We start from the raw sequence: 25,079 nt of genomic DNA on the forward strand, positions 1-25,079 counted from the left end.
TCGCGGTATAACGCGCTCCCGCGTATACCGCGCACCCCTAAAGTTGCCCCCGAAATTCCTGTAAAAAAAAATGTTATATGATTTCATTACTTACAGTTTTGGTGTCTTCCCAGCGTCCATCGTCTGGTCCGGCGTCCGTCTGCGGCCTCGATGGTGTCCTCCCGGCTTCTCCAGCGCGCGCCTCAAGTCGAGTCCCCGCTTCCCACGCTCAGTTCGAATGCCTCCGCCGACATATACCGAGTGCAGTACACTCGGGTACATTCGGCAAGGCTTGGCGTCGCTCGCGCTCACGCTCTGTGACGTTTATGCGTGAGCACGAGCGAAGCCGAGCCTGGCCGAATGTACCCGAGTGTACTGCACTCGGTATATGTCAGCGCAGGATTTCAAACTGAGCGCGGGAAGCGGCTATCGGCGTATATCGCGCACCCACGATGTTCCCCTTATTTTAAGGGGAAGATAGTGCGCGATATACGCCGATAAATACAGTAATTTGGCTATGGTATAGCAGGGCATCTGTTCATGGATTCCCTGCTGATCTGAAGATACTTAGCCAGTGTGAAAGGGCCTTAGTATGCTGAGCAGTAGGGATGAGCCGAACACTCCCCTGTTTGGTTTGCACCAGAACCTGCGAACACACCAAACGTTCGTGTGAACTTTAGAGCCCCATTAAAGTCTATGGGACTTGAACGTTTGAAATCTACAGTGCTAATTTTAAAGGCTAATATGCAAGTTATTGTCCTAAAAAGTGTTTGGGGACCTGGGTCCTGCCCCAGGGGACATGTATCAATGCAAAAAAAGTTTTAAAAACAGCTGTTTTTTCGAGAGCAGTGAATTTAATAATGCTTAAAGTAAAACAATAAAAGTGAAATATTCCTTTAAATTTCGTACCTAGGGGGGAAGTAAAGTATGCATGGGAAATAGCGCATGTTTCCCGTACTTAGAACTGTCTCTGCACAAAGTGTAATTTCTGAAAGAAAAAAAGTCATTTAAAACTGACTCGCGGCTATAATGAATTGTCGGCTCCCGGCAATTCAGAGAGAATTCATTCATAAAATTCAAATTCAATTACCAGGCCCTTCAGGTCTGGATATTAAGGGAAACCCGCCATCAATTTTAAAAAAAATGACGTGGGGTTCCCCCAAATATCCATTCCAGACCCTTCAGGTCTGGTGTGGATTTTAAGGGGAACTCCACCCCAAATTTAAAAAAAATGTCGTGGAGTTCCCCCAAAAATCCACACCAGGCCCCTTATCCGAGCACGTAACCTGGCCGGCCGCAGAAAAGAGGGGGGGACGAGAGAGCGCCCCCCCCTCCTGAACCGTACCAGGCCTGATGCCCTCAACATGGGGAGGATGTCAAGGGCAAGGGACAAGGGCCTCATCCCCACGACCCTTGCCCGATGGTTGTGGGGGTCTGGAAGACCCCTTTAACAAAGGGGAACCCCAGATCCTGGCCCCTCCCTATGTGAATTGGTAATGGGGTACATTGTACCCCTACCATTTCACGAAGGAAGTGTAAATAGTTGTAAAAAAACACACACACACCCCGTAAAAAAAAGGCCTTTATTAAAAAAAAAAAACCAGCAGTGGTAATCCACTCTCGGTCCCGGTTCCCGTTGTCGGTATCCAGTGACGGGTGATCTCCTCTCCGGGCCAACGATGAGAAGATCGCCCGGGATGCAGAGCACAGCATCGCCGCCCGCCTGTCTCCACCGTAGGCAGCCCGGCGAATGACGCTGCTGAAGATAGTGACATTTCTTATATAGGTGAGGCAGGGCCACCCGTCAAGTGACCCCGCCCCCTCTGACGCAAGGAGGAAGCCTGGGCTTCCCCAGGGACGTAGCAGAGGGTGCATCAGAGGGGGACGGGTCACGTCACGGGTGACCCCGCCTCACCTATATAAGAAATGTCACTAGCTCCAGCTGCGTCATTCGCCGGGCTCTCATCCGGTGGAGACAGGCAGCCGGCGATGCTGCGCACTTCCTTCGTGAAATGGTAGGGCTACAATGTACCCCATTACCAATTCACATAGGGGGGGCCAGGATCTGGGGACCCCCCTTGTTAAAGGGGTCTTTTAGATTCTGATAAGCCCCTCGCCCACAGACCGCCAAAACCACTGGGCAAGGGTTGTGGGGATGAGACCCTTGTCCCCATCAACATGGGGACATCCTCCCCATGCTGAGGGCATGTGGCCTGGTACGGTTCAGGAGGGGGGCGCTCTCTTGTCCCCCCCTCTTTTCTGCGGCCAGCCAGGTTACGTGCTCGAAAAGGGGTCTGGTGTGGATTTTTGGGGGAACTCCACGCCATTTTTTTAATTTGGGGTGGAGTTCCCCTTAAAATCCACACCAGACCTGAAGGTTCTGGAATGGATATTTGGGGGGAACCCCACGTCATTTTTTTTAATTGATGGCGGGGTTCCCCTTAATATCCATACCAGACCTGAAGGGCCTGGTAATTGAATTTGGGGGGACCCCACTCTTTTTTTTTTATGAATGAATTATCTCTGAATTGCCGGGAGCCCACAATTCATTATAGCCATGAGTCAGTTTCAGAAATTACACTTTGTGCAGGGACAGTTCTAAGTACGGGAAACATGCGCTATTTTACATGCATACTTTACACCCCCCCTAGGTATGAAATTTAAAGGAATATTTCACTTTTCTTGTTTCACTTTAAGCATTATTAAATTCACTGCTCCCAAAAAAACGTTAGTTTTTAAAACTTCTTTTGCATTGACCTAGGTCCCCAAACACTTTTTAGAACAATAACTTGTATATTAGCCTTTAAAATTAGCACTTTCGATTTCTCCCATAGACTTTAAAAGGGTGTTCCTCGGCTTTTCGAATTTGCCACAAACACCCCAAATTGTTCGTTGTTCGAAGCTCATCCCTACTGAGCAGTAATGTTACCAATGTTCAAATTCTGACTTAGTCAAACATCAACAGGAAAGCACATGTCCATCTCAAACCTCTCCCCTGGCCACTGATTTATACAGAGCAAAACATTACAGTCACTGTGGCTATGACTGACAGACAAATTTATTATTTTTTGTGCTGTGCAAATGGCAAGATGGTGCCATTTAATCAGGGAATAACTTGTCTTCTAGAGACAGACCAGAGAAAAGTTTTTGATCGCTGGTTATGTTCTTTATGAACTAAATAGTTCAATAGTTCTGTAATTTCTGTCAACACTGGCAAAGGAAAGAATTGCTTTAAGCAATGCAGGCTCAATCAGGACCCACCACATACTGTGATTGTACAAAGAAGGAGGAGCACTACCATGATTAGGTAATCCATTTGCTCTACTATCATGTAATGTAAAACATCAGTGCTCAACCTGTGGCCCTCTAGCTGTTATAGAACTACAAGTCCCATGAGGCATTGCAAAGCTGACAGGTACAAGCATGACTCCCAAAGGCGGAAGCATGATGGGACTTGTAGTTTTGCAACAGCTTGAGGGCCACAGGTTGAGCATCCATGAAGAAGAGGATAGCTTTGTGCAAAGTAGCTGGGTTCCAACTGGCTAAGAATGACCCTCTGTCTTCCAAATAGAATACTGATGTACAGAGGATAACAGGAGAAAATAATTAATTCTTTACATTTTTGAGAGGGGAAGGGAGGGAGACAGTACGACCACTCCGGTGTAGTAAGTTCCAAGAAGGTTTATTCAGACTCCCTTCAGAGACTGGGCCACAGGGCAGTAGTCCAACATGATAACGACCCCAAAGATGACCACTGCCTTGTTAAAGAAGCTGAGAGTCAAAGGTGATGGACTGGCCAAGCATGTCTTCAGACCTAAACCCCATTGAGCATCAGATGGGCATCCTCAATCAGAAGGTGGAAGAGTGCAAGGTCTCCAACATCCACAAGCTCTGCGATGTCATCATGGAGGAGAGGAAGAGGACTCCAGTGGCAACCTGTGAAGCTCTGGTAAACACCATGCCCAAGAGGGTTAAGGCAGTGCTGGAAAATAATTGTGGCCACACAAGATATTGGCACTTTGGGCCCAATTTGGACATTTTCACTTAGGGGTGAACAGGGCCGTTTGAAGGAATTTGGGGGCCCCAGGCAAAATGGACATGGAGCCCCCCCCCCCCCCGCAAGGCCTACAAGAACCACAGCATAGCGATACAGTTTAAGTTCACCCACACTTTATATAAATAAAAAATGTTTACAGTGCAAATACTGCTTTTTGAGTTCTCCCTCCCTATGTTCTTTTTACTCCCCACCCAACGTACCGCACGACAGAAGATTCAGTTTCCTGTTCCCGGCTGGACTGAAAGGAAGTGAGCACTCAGTGTGCACTTCCTGTCAGTCTGGCCAGAAACAGGAAACTGAATCTTCTGTACCGCGCGGTACCCGGCTGGACTGACCGGAGGAAGGAAGAAGAGCTCGGCCACGCTACAGGGAAGTGGCGAGAGAGGCAGCAGTGCTGCAGGCAGGGGCGTTGCTAGGTCTACAAAAGATCTGGGGCTAGAGCCCATAGCAGCTAAGTAAAAGAAAGTCATACGCATGTGTATGTGTATATATATACTGTATATATTCACATAGATTGCAAAGGCTGCAAACATGGTACAGGGGTCAGAGGCTGCGAACATGGTACAGGGGTCAGAGGCTGCGAACATGGTACAGGGGTCAGAGGCTGCGAACATTATTCAGGGGTGAGAGGCTGCGAATATGGTACAGGGGTCAGAGGCTGCGAACATGGTACAGCGGTCAGAGGCTGCGAACATGGTACAGCGGTCAGAGGCTGTGGACATGGTACAGGGGTCAGAGGCTGCGGACATGGTACAGGGGTCAGAGGTTGCGGAGGGGTCTTACTGGGCTGTGATGAGAGGTGCACGCCACTGCTGAGACCTCACAAAGTGTCACTGCTGCCTTACATTTAAAAATGGTGCCATTATGTCACTGTGCATGTATGTTCGAAAATGACTGAACATGTATGGGCTAGCTTGAGTGGCGGCAGCGCATGTGCAGATAACACTCCAGCCCCCGTCATAACGTACAGGGTCATTGTTACTTTATGGTATGTGACGAGGCTGGGGTTTTAGTGGAGGGAGAGAGCAGTGCAGCTGGCTGGAGCATGAAAACAGGTAGGTGAAAGAGGCTTCCCCCCCACACACTGCAAGAATGGACTTTATCCTAATTTCCTGGAGAGGGGCTGTATTACGGCACCACATCCTTTGCTGTTTTTGCGCAAATTCATGAATATGTTAGAAATATTCTGGGACTTTTGAGGTGCTACAGAGATATTCTATATACACATATATTAAAAATAATTATTTTGTAAAAATGCGTCAATGTATGTAGTACCTGAAAAATCCCATTATATTTCTAACATATTCAAGAATTTTACTTTCACTTTCACCATGCCTGCCCTGCTGAGGTACAGGACAAGTTTAAAGTACAGATCTATACAGTGTGGAAGGCAGAACAAGTGTGACTCACAGGAGAAGAATGCAGTCTGCCATATGTCCTGTTATCTTGCCTTGGGGAGCTCCGGTGTCTTCTTTATGGATAGCCACTGTGTTGTCCTGCTTGCTCTGTCCTCCCCCCGGGAGGGGGAGGGGGAGGGAGACTCGGGGTGCTGCCTGACACACACACAGGCATGGAAGAGAATCTCCTTTCTGGACAGTCCTCTGCATGTTCACTACCTGCTCCTCACTTGTCCATTGACCGGAGGGGTGTCTTATATGAGCAGTGATAATGTCCAGACTCCTGGGTCGACATTCTCCTCCTCCCTCCCTCGCTCAGCTCAATTTCCAATGTGCGCTAGTTGTCAGCGCTGACATTTCCCATCCCTCCAGCTAGCTCATCTCCTGCTCAGGACTCAGATTTGGCGCCACAAATTCAGCTTCTCTAGAGCCAATGAGAGAGGAGGGGTGTGAATTAAAGGCGGAAGCCTCCCCTGCAATTAGAGAATAGCGAGCGATTCTCTCTCTGACTTCTATACTTACACACAGCCACAGCACCCGATAAGAGACTCAGGGCTATATAGATCACATATTCGAGGCTACAGCCCTGCTTGGGGGCCCCCAGGCCAGCTCGGGGCTCCAAGCAATTGCTTGCTTTGCTTGCCCTGTTCCGACGGGCCTGGGGGTGAACTCACCTTTGTTGCACGCAGTTTAGACATTAATGGCTGTGTGTTGAGTTATTTTGAGGTGACAGTAAATTTACCCTGTTATCCAAGCTGTACAGTCACTACTTTACATTGTAGCAAAGTGTAATTTCTTTAGTATTGTCACATGAAAATATATAATAAAATATTTACAAAAATGTGAGGGGTGTACTCAATTTTGGAGGATACTGTATATATAGGATTCCACAGGAGAGTGTAAGCCTGTGCTGGAGGAACAGACCTAAAAGGGTGCAGCTAGATGGATGGATGATGAGCTGCTACAGGCACAGAGTCTGGATCTCTGTGCCACTGACTGTTAATGGTGAAATGGCTCTGACAGCCCAGTAAGCATGTGTAGTGCCTCGTTCCCGGTGTCAATGGCCGATGGATGGTAAGGTTTACCTGGAGTCCTGGGTCACAGGACGCATTTCGAAGGACCTTCCTCTTCCCCAGCTGATCCCAAATGGGCTGTCCACTTAAATAGCCCCCCGAAAGAAACAACCCAGGACTCCAGACACCTGAACAAGCTGTCTCAATTACTGAAGCTCAAGGCTAACTACAAGATACAGACTGGAGCAATACATCTTAAGCACAGCTTAAAGCAGCCTAAAGCTGACAGAGAGCAAACCATCCTATGTACAACTTGTCTAATCAATCATCCAGCCGCCCTCCACCCTTGATAGCCTAGACCCGAAAGACCGCAAAAGAGCAGCATTACAATTCTCAGAAGATCCAAAAGCTGGACACACACACTATACAATGCCAATCCAATTTCCCATACAACTCTCCTCCAGACCCACCCAAACCACACAATATGTGGTCAACAGCAAAATACCTTCAAATTGTATGCAATCAGACAGGCCCCTGCACCACATAGTTGGAGGTAAATCCAAAGGAAACTGATCAACAAAAATTGCACAATGTGTATCCAGCTTAAATTTCAGGGTGCAATGTGCAGCAGAACACAAGGAAATAAACAATTTTGAACAATGTACATCTGAGCATCTGAGATAATGAATGTGACCAATGAAGCAAAATTTGGAAATAGATTAAAATCAACAATCGATCCCAGAAAAAAAAAAGATCAAAACATTTTTAAAAAGATATGTATAAAAGATATATATATATATATATATATATATATTATATATATATTGTAATGTTTGGGGGACCAGCTTGATCGCAGGACACAGGCTTTTTAAATCAAAACTAAGGTTTATTAAACTTAAATGGCTTAGCAGCAGCAAAAACAAAGGAAATAACAGTCTCACCGACTTGTACAGCTCAGAACTGCTATCGCAGTTAAACAGTCCTTGCAGGTAAGTCCTTCAGTAGCAGGCTTTCAGGCAACACACTGCCAAGTCCTTTCACAGCTTTTCATAGCTTCCACAGCTTTCCTTGTCCACCATTCACCATGCCTAGACACTCCTTCACTCCTTCACCCTCACCTGCACTTCCTGTCTGCTTTAAACTACTTCCTTACACAGGTGCGTTAACCCTTTCCATTCCCTTAAAGGCACCACAGTCCAAACAGAGGGGAAATATAACGTCCTTCCAGGACCCAGCCATGGCGTCCTGTACATATCCCCCCCCTGTGCCCCAACGCCAAGGAGGTGGAGGCAACAGTGGAGCTCAAACAATGGACTCGGGAGAGGGCATCTGCATTTTGATGCAGTCTCCCGGGCCTATGCTCCACTACAAACTTAAATTCTTGGAGCGCCAGGAACCAACGTGTAATCCTGGCATTAGTCCCTTTACCCTGCCTCATCCATGTTAAAGGGGCATGATCAGAAATGAGCCTAAACTTCCTCCCCAAGAGGTAATACCTGAGGGAATCCAGAGCCCACTTAATGGCCAGACACTCTCTTTCAATAATAGCGTAGTTTTTCTCCGCTGGTGTCAACTTTCTACTGAGGAAGACTACTGGGTGTTCCTCACCACAAACAACCTGTGACAACACAGCTCCCAATCCTACATCGGAAGCATCAGTTTGGACAACAAACTCTTCTGAAAAATTGGGCGCTATCAAGACAGGGTGTTGGCACAGTGCTGACTTGAGCACCAAAAAAGCCTTCTCAGCGTCTGTATTCCACTCCACCATGACCGATTTCCGACCCTTAGTCAGATCGGTCAATGGAGCCGCCAATGTGGCAAAGTTGGGTACGAACCTCCTGTAGTATCCCACCATGCCCAGGAATGCACGTACCTGCTTTTTTGTGAGGGGGCGGGGCCAACTCTTTATAGCCTCTACCTTGCTGACCTGAGGTTTCACCACCCCTCTACCCACAATATAGCCCAGGTATTTCACCTCCTCCATTCCCAAAGCACATTTTTCAGGGTTTATTGTAAACCCCTCTTTCCAGAGAGAGTCCAGTACTGCCTGGACTTTGGGCAAGTGTGACTCCCAGTCTCTGCTAAAAATGACTATGTCGTCCAAGTACACTGAGGCATACTCCCGATGAGGTCGTAAAATCCTATCCATTGCTCGCTGGAACGTGGCTGGAGCAGTTTGCAGTCCAAAAGGCATTCTTTTGTACTGAAAACTCCCCTCTGGAGTAGAAAAAGCAGTTTTCTTTTTAGCAGCCTTAGTTAATGGGATTTGCCAATACCCCTTGGTAAGGTCTAATGTTGTGATATACCTAGTTGGACCTAGTCTCTCAATAAGTTCATCTACCCGGGGCATGGGGTAGGCATCAAACCGTGAAACTTCATTAAGCTTCCGGAAATCATTGCAGAATCGCAGAGTCCCGTTGGGCTTTGGTACCAACACAATCGGGCTCGACCACTCACTCTGCGATTCCTCAATGATCTCCAGGTCCAGCATCTTCTTTACTTCCTCTGAAACGGCCTTCCTTTGAGCCTCTGGGATGCGGTAGGGCCTGACAAAAACTTTGACTCCAGGTTCCGTGATAATATCATGCTCTATGATACTAGTTAGCCCCGGCAAGTCTGAAAACTTCTCTTTATTTCTCTGCAAGAACTCCTTTGCCTGCTGACTTTGGTATTTAGATAGGGTATTTGCTACTTGGACACTCTCCACCCCAACCTGTGGCTCAAGCCTTGCACTAGCCAGGGAGGTCACCGGTTCCCTGTCTGTCCAGGGCTTTAACAAGTTGACATGATATATCTGATACGGTTTCCTCTTGCCTGGCTGGTGGACTCTATAATTGACCTCTCCCACTTTTTCCACAACTTCAAAGGGTCCTTGCCACCTGGCTAAGAACTTACTTTCCACAGTGGGAATTAGCACCGCTACTCGATCCCCCACTTGGAAGTGCCTTATTTTAGCAGCCCTGTTATAGACCCGTCGTTGAGCCTCCTGGGCTTTTTGCAAATGCTCTTTGACTAGCGGCATCACGGTTTGGATCCTTTCCTGCATTTGGGAGACATATTCCAGGACACTCTTATGCTGAACAGGTTCACTTTCCCACTCCTCTTTAACCACGTCAAGAAGTCCGCGAGGTCTCCGCCCATATACCAACTCAAAGGGCGAAAAACCCGTGGAGGCCTGGGGCACTTCCCGGATAGCAAACAGGAGAGCTGGTAACAGGCAGTCCCAATCTTTCCCATCCCTTTGTACCACTTTCTTGAGCATAGATTTAAGGGTCTTATTAAAGCGTTCCACCAACCCGTCCGTTTGGGGATGGTAGACCGATGTGCGTAGCTGTTTAATCCGGAACAGCTTACACACATCGGCCATAACCCTTGACATAAACGGAGTACCCTGGTCTGTGAGTATTTCCTTGGGGAAACCAGTCCGTGTAAACATCTGGAATAATTCCCGGGCAATGGCCTTTGAGGAGGTATTCCGCAGGGGTAGCGCCTCAGGATATCGGGTGGCATAGTCAAGAATCACCAATATGTAGGAGTGACCTCGAGCTGACTTTACCAAGGGACCCACTATATCCATGGCTATCCTCTCGAATGGGACCTCAATTATGGGCAGAGGGACCAAAGGGCTCCGAAAATGAGTCACCGGAGCGGTCAACTGACAGGTCGGACAAGAGGCACAGTATCTCTTTACCTCTGCTTTCAGACCTGGCCAGTAAAACCGGTCGGTGATCCGTGCCTCCGTTTTTTCAACTCCCAGGTGTCCCCCTAACACATCGTTATGGGCCAGGTCCAGAACCTTTCGTCTATATTGTTGGGGTACCAACAATTGCTCTACCACATTTTCTCTCTCCTTGGTAACCCGATACAGCAATTCATTATATATTGCAAAGTGTGGCCACCTCTCATTCGCACCTGGCTCTTGGGGAACCCCATTTACTACTACCACTTGTTCCCGTGCATGGGCAAAAGTGGGGTCCTGCATCTGAGCAGTCCCAAATGCCCCATGGGGAACACCCAAATCCGGCAGCGCAGGGGTAGAGGCCACTTCCTCATCCTCTTCCCCCAGCATTACCTGAAGTGGGAAAGGCTCCTCCCCCTTAGTGTTTTGGTAGGTCTGTGGACCACATATCTTGACATCCTCAATAGTATCAACACTACTTTCATCACCATTAACCCAATCATTAGCATTTTCCCCATCTGGGTCCACATTAACGTTTGGCAGTTCAGGGTTATCCCTCTCAGCAGCAGGAACAGGGGGGCTAGTTTCTCCCCAGTCTCTGAACTGTTCTCCTTGTTCCCACAGTTTTGTAAACAATGGACAGTCTCGTCCTATTATAACATCATGCACCAAGTTCTTTATCACCCCCACCTCTTGAGTAACAGTGCCACATGCTGAGGAGATAGACAACGTGATGAGCGGGTACTCTCTAGTGTCCCCGTGAATGCATACCACCCGTAAAGTTTTTCTTACCGGACCGATCTTCCCAATCACTCTAGGATGAACCAGGGTTACCATGCTTCCAGAGTCCAACAAAGCCCGGGCAGGGAGGTGGTTCACTTGGACTTCACACTCAAACTTTTCCTCATCCAGGTCGAGGTGTGTGGTGCACACTTTGTGGGCACAAAAAGACCCCCTCCGAAGAACCCCGCATTCCATGGGCTCCTCTTGCAGTGGGCAGTGTGCCCGGGTATGACCCCAGGAATGACATCGCCAACATTGTACATCCCCTCCTCTCCGAACAGGAACAGAACGCTGCGAAGGTACCGGGAGTGTCTCTTGGCCTTCCGGGGTGTTTGTCCCAGGGCTCCTTGGAACATCCTTTCGAAGGGCAGCAGTTGGTCGAACAGGCCGTGGCAGACTAGGCCCTATGCGCTTGGTAGGTCCGAGCAGGTCCTCCACCACTGTATATCGTTCCACCATCTCAACAAGGAGGTTTGCTGTTTTGGGGTCTCCATGGCTGACCCACCGTTGGAGGTCATCTGGCAGGGACCTCAGGTATCGGTCCAGCACGACCCGCTCCACAATTTGGGGGCCAGACAACACCTCAGGCTGCAGCCATTTTTTTACTAGTTGCACCAGGTCATGCATTTGAGACCGGGGTGGCCGATCTGGACGATATTTCCATTGGTGTACACGTTGGGCCCGAACGGCCGTAGTCACCCCCAGACGAGCCAGAATTTCTGCCTTTAACTTTTGATAGTCTTTAGCATCATCTGGTGGCAGGTCAAAGTAGGCTTTTTGAGGATCTCCAGTGAGAAAAGGAGCAATGAGGCCGGCCCACTGGTCCTGAGACCATCCTTCTCTCTCCGCTGTCCTCTCAAATGTAGCAAGAAATGCCTCTACATCATCGCTCAGGGATAATTTCTGTAGAAAATGGCTTGCCCTCACAGTCACCTGGTTGCCAGGGGCAACAGCCGCTTGTTCCCGAACCTGAGACAGCTGCTGCACTGCTTCCTTTAAAGCCGTCACCTGAGCCTGCATAACCCCTTGCTGCGTCGCTTGCTGGGCCGCCAACAGGCGAGTATTTTCTTGCTGCAGAGCCAGCGCCTCTTTGTGGTAAGTTTGTTGTGCCTCCAGCTGGGCTGCTAAGCGCTGATTAGCTTCCTCATTGCGAGTCTGCGCTTGCATGTTAGCCAAGGTCAGCTGTTTAATTAGCTCCTCCATTGCTTCAACTTTCAATGTTTGTGCAGCTTTAACCCAGGACATAAATTCAATGTACTGTCTCTTTAAATGTCAGTTCAATATAAAGTCCAATGCAAAAAGAAAAAAAGTTTTTTTTTTTTCTCTTCTTATGCCTGTTATTCTGTCCTGCCCGCATTCGCCACCAGTGTAATGTTTGGGGGACCAGCTTGATCGCAGGACACAGGCTTTTTAAATCAAAACTAAGGTTTATTAAACTTAAATGGCTTAGCAGCAGCAAAAACAAAGGAAATAACAGTCTCACCGACTTGTACAGCTCAGAACTGCTATCGCAGTTAAACAGTCCTTGCAGGTAAGTCCTTCAGTAGCAGGCTTTCAGGCAACACACTGCCAAGTCCTTTCACAGCTTTTCATAGCTTCCACAGCTTTCCTTGTCCACCATTCACCATGCCTAGACACTCCTTCACTCCTTCACCCTCACCTGCACTTCCTGTCTGCTTTAAACTACTTCCTTACACAGGTGCGTTAACCCTTTCCATTCCCTTAAAGGCACCACAGTCCAAACAGAGGGGAAATATAACGTCCTTCCAGGACCCAGCCATGGCGTCCTGTACAATATATAAATATATATATATACACACAAAATAAAATACAAATTGTGACCAACAAAAAAGTATTATAATTCAATAGGATCAATAGGTATAAAGGAGTTGGATTACAAAAAAAACAATCTTTCGATGATAATACAAAAAAATATATAATATTGAAATAATGAAAAGATAAATGAATAAAATAGCAAATGAAAATCAATAAGTTTACAATGAACATCAGACATGATTATTATCTATATCTCTCCAGAAATATCCATATCTCCATACTTGTGTAAAAATGCAGGAGCAAAGGGAAAGGGATGAACTAATATAATTGTATTACAAGCAACCTACATCAAATATTACAATTCCAACAGTCAAAATATAGGGCCAAATCCACAGCCAGCGGCGCAAAATAAGTTTTTACTAACTTATGTCATTTAAGTTACGGCGCCCTAAGTTGGTGTCGTAATTGCCGTATCCACAGCGCATTTGCGCCCAAAAGTGCGCCTGCCGTAACGTAAATACAGAGGCGTAAGGCGGGGTTATGGCAAGTGGGAAGGAAGTGGGCGTGCTTCATTGTAATGAGCCGTGACCCCATGCAAATGAAGGTCCGGCCGTACTGCGCATGCGCGCACGAATCTGCTGCTCACTGCGCATGTGCAGAACTTTGCTTGGCGCAATCAGTGAGATAGGTAAAAGGCCAAGTGTACTTAGTTTGAGGATCGCACTGTGCTTAACTAGCTCCAGTCAAACACACTTCATTTGCAAAAGTATTTCCCTGTGTTCCCTTCCATGAGCAATTTGCTTCTGCTCTTAGTTTGTCAGTGTTTGTTGGTAAGTTGTGTTTGATAGAGAAGTGTTGGAGGAGTAGTAGATAGTAGTTGTTGTTTGTTTGTGATAAGTGTAATTTTTGTTTGATTGTTTTTGGTAATTTTTTTTTGTTCTGCTTGGATTTTGTGTTTGGTTTTTGTGTGTTTGTATTTGACTTTGTAGTAGCTGTCTGCTTGTGTGTGTATTTTTGTGTGTTTGTCCTGTTTGGCTTCTTGTTGCTGGGTGGTGTCTGTGATGGCCCCCAAACGCAGGAAGCTGAATTTTTCACATGTTGAAAAGCAAATCCTAGCCAGGTATGTCATACAATATGGAAGATATCTACATGGGCCTGATAGCCGGAACACCTCCCCGGCCCAAAGGAAGAGGATATATGCCAAAATCACAGATCACATAAATGCGGCGGGGGGAGGGGAGACGAGGACCCCCGCTGGCATTAAGAAAAAGATCAATGATCTGAGGAGCGTGGTCCGCAATAAGGTGGCCAAGCTCACTGCGCATAGGAGGGGCACTGGAGGAGGGGGACCATGCCCCATCCGGCTGACTGAGGAGGAATGGGCAGTGGCCCGGTGTTTCGAGCCAGAGCAGGTGGTGGGCCTGCCTGGTTATCAGTCTGATGTTCCTGTGAGGCCAGGTAAGGTTTTTTTTTTGTTTTTTTGGTGATTAGCATGTGTGGGTGGGGGAAGGGAACATGTGGCAAGTGTGTGGATCCTCAAACCTGTGATTGTTTGGTGTCTTCCACAGATGACCAGGAGATTGCTGGGCCATCAGGCCAGGCTGCTGCACCACCCCAAAGACAGGAGGCTGCTGAGGAGTCCCCAGGGGAGGGGAGTGGCCAAACCTCCCCTCATGAGGAGGCTGAGGGGGAGGAGGATGAGGGGGAGGAGGATGAGGGGGAGGAGGAAGAAGATCTCCAGATTGGCCGGGAAATCATTATTGCCACAGATCTGATGACCTTTGATGATACCCTTGAGGCTAGCCTTGAGGCTCCCCTTGAGGCTACCCCAGAGGCTCCCCTTGAGGCTCCCCTTGAGGCTACCCCAGAGGATCCCCCAGAGGCTGGCACCAGTCAGGCCACCATCAGGGGTAGCCCCTCCCACTCCTCCCACAACATGCCGCAACCCACAAGGGTCACTCTATCCCCTCCTACCTGGCCACAAGCCTCAGGGGCAGGCAGGATGGCGACCCAGGACACCAGGGTGGGGTCTGAGCATATGCCGGCCAGTCTGCTGAGGGACAATGCCAAGCAGACCCGCAGTCTGGGTGACATCAAAAAAACTATGGCCAAGATGGAGCACAGCCTGGATGTAATGAGGGAGTCACTCAGTGATGTGGCCACCAATTCATTGGGTGTCATCACCTGTTTGTGGTCCCTGCATACCGCCACAACAGGCGTGGGCCAGGAGGTGACTGCCCTCACCCGGGCTGTGCAGGACAACACCCGGGCTGTGCAGAAGAACACCCGGGCTGGCCAGGCCAATACGGCTGCCATCACTGCCTGCCTGACCAGGATAGCAGTGGCCTTGGAGGGCAGGCCAGCCGGAGGTCAGACACCAGGGGAGGCTCCTCCCTCCCCTGTTCCCCCCCCCAATGAAGATACTCCCTCCCCTGCTCCCCCCCCCAATGAAGATACTCCCTCCCCTGCTCCCCCCCCCCGTGAAGATCCTCCAGGTGGCCGTGCCCGTGGCCGTGCCCGTGCCCGTGCCCCTGCCCGTGGGCAGCCTAGACGGAGCACTCGCCGCCGGACTTAAATACCAGGGGTACTTTTTTTTTTTGATTTTTTGATTTAAAACTTTTGGTTATTATACTGTACTTATGATTTGCTTTATGTGTGTGAATGATGTGTGAATGTGGGGGGGTGGCATTCCTGACAAAATAAGGGTGTCCCCCTCAGTTTTGGTGGAGAAGGGATCCCCAGGACCAGGGAAAAGTCATCCTAGGTTCCTGAATGGTGTATGAATGCACAGTGACATAATTGGAGCCGTGGCGGGGCGTTACTGCTCCCAAGTACCAAAGGGGGGGGGGGGGGGGGTACTTGGATCTAATCCAATTCGATGTGCATGTGATGTGTTTGTGCTAGGGACCACAGTGGTGTGCATTCATGCATTCTCATTGTGACATAAATCATGTGCGTTTCCAGAGACAAAAACATTCTCAATGTGTCATTAAACATGTGCGTTTACTGTGCAAAGCAACATTCTCATTGTCACATAATTCATGTGCGTTTGCAGTGAAAACAAATAATAACATTGTCACATAATTCATGTGCGTTTGCATCGGAAAAAAAAAATAACATTGTGACATTTTTTCTGGCCATTTACTGAGAAAATATGCCTTCTGCCAGGCGTCTCCTGGCTACTGTGCCCTCAGTAGACCGGGTAGAGTGGGCTAGGGGGGGATTGCCTGGGTGGGGGGTCAGGTCAGCACGCAAGTTAATCTCCAGTCCCCTTCTCGTTGCAAAGTTATGAAGAATGCAACAAGCCCCTATTATTTGGCACACAAAGTCTGGGGAATACAGCAGTGTACCCCCTGTCTTGTCCAGGCATCTGAAGCGGGACTTCAGCAGGCCAAAAGTACGCTCCACTACTGCCCGGGTGCGAATATGAGCCTCGTTGTAGCGTTGCTCTCCTGGGGTTTGGGGGTTCCAGAATGGGGTCATCATGTGAGGGCCCAGGGCATATCCAGAGTCACCTGGAAGGCAAAAGACAGGAGGATATTAGTCATGCATGTGCCCCATGTGATGTCTGCATCATGGGGGGGGACATACCTGACACACATGTCACTCACCAACCAGCCAGCTGTCTCCATACACGTTCTGCTCCAATTCACGTGCTATGTTGGTCTGCCTAAAGATGTAGCTGTCATGGCACGAACCTGGAAATTTGGCACAGACATGCCAGATGAGGCCATGGGCATCCACGATTACCTGGACATTGATTGAATGCCAGTTTTTTCGATTCCTGAACAGGTGCTCTGTATCATGGGGGGGCTGTAGTGCCACATGGGTACAGTCAATGGCCCCGATGGTCCGTGGGAATCGTGCAATCTGATAGAAATCAGCCATGCTCTTCATTCGCTGGTCCTCCTGGGTGGGCTTTTCAAATTGACTGCCCATGCGTCTCAGTATTGCAGGGACAACCTGGTGCACACACCTGCTCATCGAGGACTGTACCATCCCAGCCAGACCTCCACATGTTCTCTGAAAAGACCCAGTGGCCAGAAAATGCAGGGTGGCCATAACTTTAATATGAGCTGGCAGGGCATGGGATCGTTGGGTTGGGGTGTTCAGATCATCCTGCAGGATCCTGGTTAAGTCCAGGATGGCTTCCTGGTTTAATCTGAAGTGGCCAATGACCTCAGACGCAGTCATGCCAAAGAGATCTTGGCGTGGCCGGTAGATCCTCTCCTGTGCCCTCCTCCTCCTCCTCTGTGCCCTCCTCCTTCTCTGCGCCTGTAAAGTGGCGAGTGCCGTTATTATCATTGATGGCCCAGGCATTTTGGCAGTCACAATGAAGTGTTGGCAGCTCTTCCGAAATCGTGTTGCTTCAACAGACCTTTACAGGGCTGGTGTAAAATTAGGGCTGCTTTTATAAAGTCTAATTTTGCTCCAGAAAACTAACAGGTGCGCACAGGGCGTTATCTACGGCGCACAGGGCGTAATCTACGGCGCACACACTTAATTTTGAGGATCGCCCTATCTCCCTCATTTGCATCTTTGCCTATCAAATAAAGCGGCGTGACTAGCGTAATTTGCGTCAGAGGATGCGCCAGAGTAATTATTTTAAGTAGGACGTAAAAACCGGATTTTTCGTTTTGAGGATCGGGCGCAAAGATACGCACGGAGTAAAATTAGAAATCTCGAGTTAAGTCGGCGCATCTGCTTTGTGGATTTGCCCCAATATACACACTAGACCAACAGAGGGGAAACTGCTGAATTACATTTCATAAAGTGTCATAAAATGGTGGAAACATCCAGCTCCTTATTTAACCCTCTTGGGGTGAGAGAATCTAACTTGAAGATCCAGAATGGTTCTCTGGAACAAAGTTTCCTGAATCTCTCACCTTCCAGGAGTTTACATGACAAAGACTCAATGACTACAAGGTTCAGGTCCCAAGGGTCCTTATGGGGATGTTTAGTGAAATGTCTTGCAACACTGTACTTAGGTGAGCTTTTCTCAATACTCCTTCTATGCTCACCAAAGCATGCCTTCAGCATTCTGACTGTCCTCCCCACATGGTGCTGTGAACAAGGCTTATCGCTGAAACTAGTCTGCTGCTGACTGTACTCACTGTGAAGGCTTCAAAATAAATACACTTGATTTTATGGAGTTGCCGGCTGCTTCTTTTACTCAATGTCCTCCCCACATATTGTAGACCACATGCACAGGTGATACAATAGATGACAAAAGAAGATGAACATGTCAAAAACATATTGATGGGGAGAGACAGATCCAGATGTTCAGAAAAGGGGGTCTGACCATGGGAGATAAAAGAACAAGTTAAGCAACCCGTTTTGCAACATTAGAAGACCTCTTTTAGGTCCAAAAAGTTGGGTATGGAACCCGTGTAGCCACATTTAAGCTGCCTAAGCTTGCTTGTGCAATCATGTTCTTAATGTTTTTAGCTTTACTGAAGACCACCCTAAACTGCTCAGGAAACATTTTGGTGAGTTAAAGGCCACAGTGTAAAATGCTTCATACCTAGAACGATAATTAACAAATGCCTTATTGATGCCATGATATACCTTTTGGGAGAACTTCTGGAAGAGGACCAGAATTTGGGAACAATAGTCCTTATCTTTGGTGCAATTCCTAGCTAACCGACAAAACTGACTAAAAGGGGATATTGCGTTTCCATGCTGGGTGACAGGAACTGTTCTGATGTACATAAGAGTTACCCGCCGTTGGTTTGAAATGTATGCGGGAACAAATCTTTCCCAACTCCTTATGGAATAGATCAACATCTAAAAAGGTTAACATCTTTGTTTTTAACTGAGGTAAAGGAAATGCCATGGTTGTAAGAATTGCAATAAGAGATGAAGTCTTGAATGGATGCCTCAGGGCCTTGCCAGATGAGAATAATGTCATCAATATATCATCCGTATAGGACGATATGTTTGACAAAAGGGTTATTGGCCCAAATACAAAGGTCCTCCCAATATCCCATGTGGGTGTTGGCATAGCTGAGGGCAAACTGACCCTCAAAGCTGTGCCAATTTTTTGTAAATAGAATTGACTTGAAATTTGGAAGTAGATGTGTGTCAGCAAAAAATTAACAGCTTTCACTAAGGAGGTCTGTCTACTGTTCAGCTCCCCTCGTTGGACCAAAAAGTATTGAAAGTGCTTGTAGCCCAACTTGGTGCGGGATTGATGTCTACAATGACGAGACATCAAGAGACACCCAGATGTAGTCCTGCTAGGTGTACCCCTCTAATATATTCAAAATATCACCAGTGTCTTTGATATAGGTTGATAAACTTGTGGCAATCGGCTGAAAGAAGCAGTCAACATAATCCTATAGACCACTGGTGGGACTGTGAGTCGAGGCAACAATGGAGCGACTAGGTGGAGAACTGAGGCTCTTGTGCACTTTCTGTAGGTAGTAAAAATATGTTGTTTTATAATATTCTCTACACAAAAAGGCCTATTCTTTCTTGTTTAAAATCCTTCCTATTGTGGCTTTTTTGACCAGATTGAACAACTCTCGATTGAACTCTGGTAGGGGGTCCTAAATGACTGGTCTGCCACCCTTGTCTGTCTGTTTGATGACAATATCTGTACAATCCTACAAGGCTAGTAACGCTTTTCAGTCAGCACTATATAAATTGTGGTGTTGGACTTTCTGTTTACATACATTCATATAGACCACCTGATAAAATACCTTAATATATCGGCCCTTAGATTGATGAGGATTAAAGACAGACTTGGGACAAAATGTGGTGTGAACCATAGAATTCTCAAACAGTCCCCACTGATCCAACAATGAGGTACCATTGCAGTTGACATTAGATTCAGCATAAGGAGTCTCAAGTGCTTTCAGTTCCTGCCTCTCTAGAGGCGACAGTGTAGACTCAGGCTCAAGATCCTGTTCTTTGGTGACACTGGTGTCATAATCTATAGCCCCTTGACCCAGAGAGTTCTCAATGTAATCGGTCTTACAGTTGGTCTCCTTAGAAGCATAAAACCTTTGAATAGTTAGAGAACGAACTAACCTATTAGGGTCTCAAAAGGGATCAAAGGGGTTTGGCATGAAGGATGGGGCAAAATTCGGTCCCTTTTTTAATATAGTCAAGTCTCGTGATGAGAGATTACAGATTTTTATTGTTGAGGGATACTTTTACCTCTTTTTGTTGTTATGGTGCCCTCCCCTACAGCCTCGTCTTGTGCGTCTTGATTGCGTTTTGTAGAAGGTTGCAGGGGAATGGCCAGAAAAGGGCTTTCCTTAGAGGAGCCTGTGTTAAATGTGGTGGGTTACAATTTCTTTGTGGGATCGGCCTTAATGATGTCATTGGAAAAGGGGGGAGCTGTTAGCCATCTCCTTATCCAAAGACTGTCCTTCATTTTGAAGGATAGATACTACCTTCTTTGGTTTGGGTTTATTGAAATGAGTCTTAGTGGTTCTAGAGTCGCTCCTTATGGATGCTGAACTCCCGGAGGGACAAAGGGGGTCACGAGGGGGCTTCAGCCTTCTAGATTGAGGACCAGTGTTGTGCCTTCTATTATGGTGAGGCCTGCCTTTATTTTCAGGACCGTTGGGTCAAGATCCCACCTTGGAATGCCTCTGACTGAGGGTCTTCATGGGTGCCCTCACAAGGTCTGGTGTTCCTGGGGGTGTCACCCTCAACCTGGGATTTGGAGGCTCAATTAAGGACCTTTCCCTGTTTGAAGTCAGTAATATCACGTTCCAATTTGTCCGATTTTTTGGAAATCAGCTCATCCTCATAGGTCTTATTGCATTCTAAGAGGGACTGTTTTAAGGAGTAAAATTCCTTATGCATATGAAATGTATGTAAATTTAAACTGTTAGCGCAAACACTGGTACTACAGAACACTTAAAAAGCGGGCAATAGTATATGTCCAGAAAACAGTCACAGTTTTATAGTCCATATAGTGGTACAAAAGGACCAGTCCTAAAATGAAGGACACAATTACAAAACAGGCTCATCAGGGTCTCATGATGCGTGGTGCGGTCCAGTCTCAGATCTATCTTGATCCACGGATCTGCAGGCAGGGAGAGAAATCCATCCTGTGGACACCAGGAAACAGCCAGGTTCAGCGTATAGACACAGATGATGACGTTACCAGAGAGTGGGACCAGGGAGAGCACCGGAAGGAAGGTGAGACTAGAAACAACAAGCTAGGCTCTCGGAGACAAGCTCCTTCTACAGGCCTCTAGAAGGAGGCCTGTAGAAGGAGCTTGTTTCTAGTCTCACCTTCCTTCCGGTGCTCTCCCTGGTCCCACTCTCTGGTAATGTCATCATCTGTGTCTCCAAGCTGAACCTGGCTGTTTCCTAGTGTCCACAGGATGGATTTCTCTCCCTGCCTGCAGATCCGTGGATCAAGATGGACCTGAGACTGGAACGCACCGCGCATCATGAGACCCTGATGAGTCTGTTTTGTAATTGTGTATTGTAAGTGCATTTCTTTTGAGATTAATCATAGTATCTGACATATTGCACTTAGGTGGTGCTTCCTTCTTTTGTTTCCATATGAAATGTATGTAACTCTGCTTGTAGATTCTAAATTTGTTCTCCAGACCCCAGCTATGCCAACATCCACATGGGATATTGGGAGGACCTTTGCATTTGGGTCAATAATCCTTTTGCCAAACATATAGTCCTATACGGATGATATGTCAATGACATTATTCTCATCTGGCAAGGCCATGAGGCATCCATTCAAGACTTCATCTCTTGTTGCAATTCCAACAACCATGGCATTTCCTTTAACTCAGTTATAAACAAAGAGATGCAAACCTTTTTGGATGTTGATCTGTTTCAAGAGGAGTCAGGGAAGATTTGTTCCTGCATACATTTCAAACTGACGGCGGGTAACTCAGGGCGGTAGTCAGTTTTGTTAGTTAGATAAGAATTGCATCAAAGAGGACTATTGTTCCCAAAGTCTGGTCCTCTTCCAGAAGTTCTCTCAAAAAGGTTATAACCTGACATCTATCAATAAAAGGGATTTGTTAAGTATTATTCTAGGTATAGAGTTGTTGAAAGTAGCTCTTCTCTGGTTACCCCCCTGGAATCAGGCGTCTCCTAGGGCCCCATCTTCTCCACCACGTTCACCAGTCAATACCAGGCTATCCGCCAAGTGCTAGGGAGACATTGGGGCATTTTACACTGTGACACTTTGCTCACCAAAGGGATCCCTGAGCAGTCTAGGGTGATCTTCAGGAAAGCAAAAAACATTAAAAACATGATTGAACAAGCAAGTTTAGGAAGCTTAAACGTGGCCAGATAGGTTCCATAGCCACCTTTTTGGACTAAAAGGGTTCTTCCAAAAAGCCGCAAGTGGGGTTGCTTAACCACTTAAGACCCAGACCATTATGCAGGTTAAGGACCTTGCTCCTTTTTGTGATTCGCCACTGCGTCGCTTTAACTGACAATTGTGCGGTCGTGCGACGTGGTTCCCAAACAAAATTGGCATCCCTTTTTTCCCACAAATAGAGCTTTCTTTTGGTGGTATTTGATCACCTCTGCGGTTTTTATTTTTTGCGCTATAAACAAAAATAGAGTGACAATTTTGAAAAAAATTCAATTTTTTTTGCTATAATAAATATCCCCAAAAATATATGAAAAAACATTTTTTTTCGCTCAGTTTAGGCCGATACGTATTCTTCTACATATTTTTGGTAAAAAAAATTGCAATAAGCGTTTATCGATTGGTTTGCGCAAATTTTATAGCGTTTACAAAATAGGGGATAGTTTAATTGCATTTTTATTTTTTTAATTTTTTTACTACTAATGGCGGCGATCAGCATTTTTTTTCGTGACTGTGGCATTATGGTGGACACATCGGACAATTTTGACACATTTTTGGGACCATTGTCATTTTCACAGCAAAAAGTGCTATAAAAATGCACTGTTTACTGTGAAAAATGACAATTGCAGTTTAGGAGTTAATCACTAGGGGGCACTGTAGGGGTTAAGTGTGACCTCATATGTGTTTCCAACTGTAGGGGGGCGGGTCTGGACATGTGACGTCATTGATCGTCTTTCCCTATATCAGGGAACAGACGATCAATGACACTGCCACAGTAAAGAACAAGTAAGATGTGTTTACACACACCTCTCCCCGTTCTTCAGCTCCGGTGACCGATCGCGGGACACCAGCGGCGATCGGGTCCGCGGTTCCCGCGGACACGGTCACGGAGCTTATGACCCCACGGCTGGGCTTAAAGAGACATGTACAGGTACGTGATTGTGCCCAGCCTTGCCATTCTGCCCACGTATATCGGCATGAAGGGGTCCTTAAGTGGTTAACTTGTTCTTTTATCTTACATGGTCAGGCCTCCTTTTCTGTCCATATGGGTTGTTCCTTCCCCATCAATGAGTTTTTGATATGTTCATCTTCCTTTGTCATCGATTGTATCATCTGTTCATGTGGTCTACAATATTAGGGGAGGAGTGTCAGAATGCTGAGGGCACACTTTGGTGAGCATAGGAGTATTGAGTAATATACTCATATTGGTTCATCCCTTTCCCTTTTACATATGTATATGCACCTGCATTTTTACACAAGCATGGAGATATGGATACTTCTGGAGAAATGTAGATTTTTTTTTTAAATCTCTTTATTAATTTTCCGTCCTTTTTTTTTCTCCATACAAAAAAAAGAATTATATACATACATATACTTGTACATTTCACATTCCATTAGTTGTGGAGTCCCACCAGGAAACTGGGCTGACAAGGCATGGGTAAGTTGCATATATCTAAAAGTATAACTCTCTGGAATTTTCCATAACTGCCTCAATTCTGCAAAAGAGGAAAATCTTTCCCCCTGTAGTATTTGCGATAATTTTTTCACTCCATATTTAGTCCATGCCCCTGGATCCTGAATGGAATCCAAATGTGGTAATTCAGGATTTCTCCACAATGGAGTGTTCGGGGATAGATTGATTTCTGAATTCCCCTCTTTTGCTATGGCGGCTCTCCATATTTTTGGCAACCATTGTGGAGAGTTCCCGAATATATACAGAAACTTAGGAAGAATCTTCATCTTCACCAAGTTTATCCGTCCCAATAATGACAAAGGTAACTTTTCCCATATCTTTAATTTCTTCCCAAGTTCCTGTACCACTGGATCCAAATTCAAAGCTCGGAAATTCTCGATCTGTCTCAATATTATTATGCCTAAATATTTGAATTCCTTCACCCATTTCAATGGTACATCCGGAGCAGCATTATCCTGTGCTCCCTGGTCAATAGGGAATAGCAGGGACTTTCTCCAATTTACTTTGAGCCCTGTAAAGAGTGACAAGGTGTTCAACAATTCTAGGGCTCCCTCCAGAGAAGATCCTGTATCTCTCAAAAATAATAACATATCATCGGCATACAGGGCTACCCTCTCTTCCAGCCCCCCCCCCCCCCACTTGAAGACCTTGAATATTTGGTGAGGTCCTAAGTGCCTCTGCCACTGGCTCTATTGCTAAGGCAAAAAGTGCTGGAGAGAGGGCAGCCCTGCCTCATTCCTCTATGTAACTGAAAAAAGGTTGATAACTTTCCTCCCAGTTTAACCGCTGACATGGGTCTTCCCTATATTATTTGGATCCATCTGATGAACACCAGTGGAAATCCCATCCTTCTAAGTATCTCCCATAGAAAAGGCCATTCGATTGCATCGAAGGCCTTTTCTATATCTAGGAAACCTACCGTCCTGGATCCCTCCTGTGTATGATGAGTATGTATATTAGTGTATAATCTATGTAGATTGACATCTGTTGTTCTCTGTCGCATAAATCCTGTCTGATCTGAATCTATAATGTTTCTAAGCAGGGGTTGTATTCTTATTGTTTATATCTTTGTCAATATTTTTAAATCTATATTTAATAGTGCTATTGGCCTATACGAGGAGCATAAATTTGGATCCTTCGTATCCTTTATATATTAATGTTATATGTGCCTCCCTCATTGAATCTGGCAAGGCCCCTTTCAATAATCCGCTCGTAAATACTTCAGCTAATTTGGGGGCTATTAAAACAATTTTTTATACAATTCCACAGGAATTCCATCCGGACCTGGTGCCTTTTCCCCCAGAAATGTACGTATCACCTCCATAATCTCCTTGGTCGTAATAGGATAAACCAATGCCTTCCTCTCCTCATTAGACAGCCATCCAAGGGCTATCCGGTCTATAAGATCCATCATCTCCCTCGGGTAATAGTCGGAGGGTAGAGACAGGGCTGGCCCTATGATGGAACCGGGTGGTATCATGTGTACCAGGCGGCACATTTAGGGGGGGGCAGCCCGTTCCACCCGCTCCGCTGCCTGTGAGGAGTGCGGCACCAGGCTGCCTGAGAGGACACTCGCAGAGGGGGGGGCAGTCAGCAAGTGAGCGGCGC

General features: G+C 46.8%; 1 protein-coding gene across 1 annotated transcript in view; it reads left to right on the top strand.

Annotated features, from left to right (window-relative positions):
• CACNG2 (calcium voltage-gated channel auxiliary subunit gamma 2) overlaps positions 1-25,079 on the top strand; it is a 262,055-nt gene that overhangs the window by 196,900 nt on the left and 40,076 nt on the right. The gene's annotated exons all lie outside the window — the stretch shown is intronic.

This window comes from Rana temporaria, chromosome 7, assembly GCF_905171775.1.
Source record: "Rana temporaria chromosome 7, aRanTem1.1, whole genome shotgun sequence".
Taxonomy (NCBI): domain Eukaryota; kingdom Metazoa; phylum Chordata; class Amphibia; order Anura; family Ranidae; genus Rana; species Rana temporaria.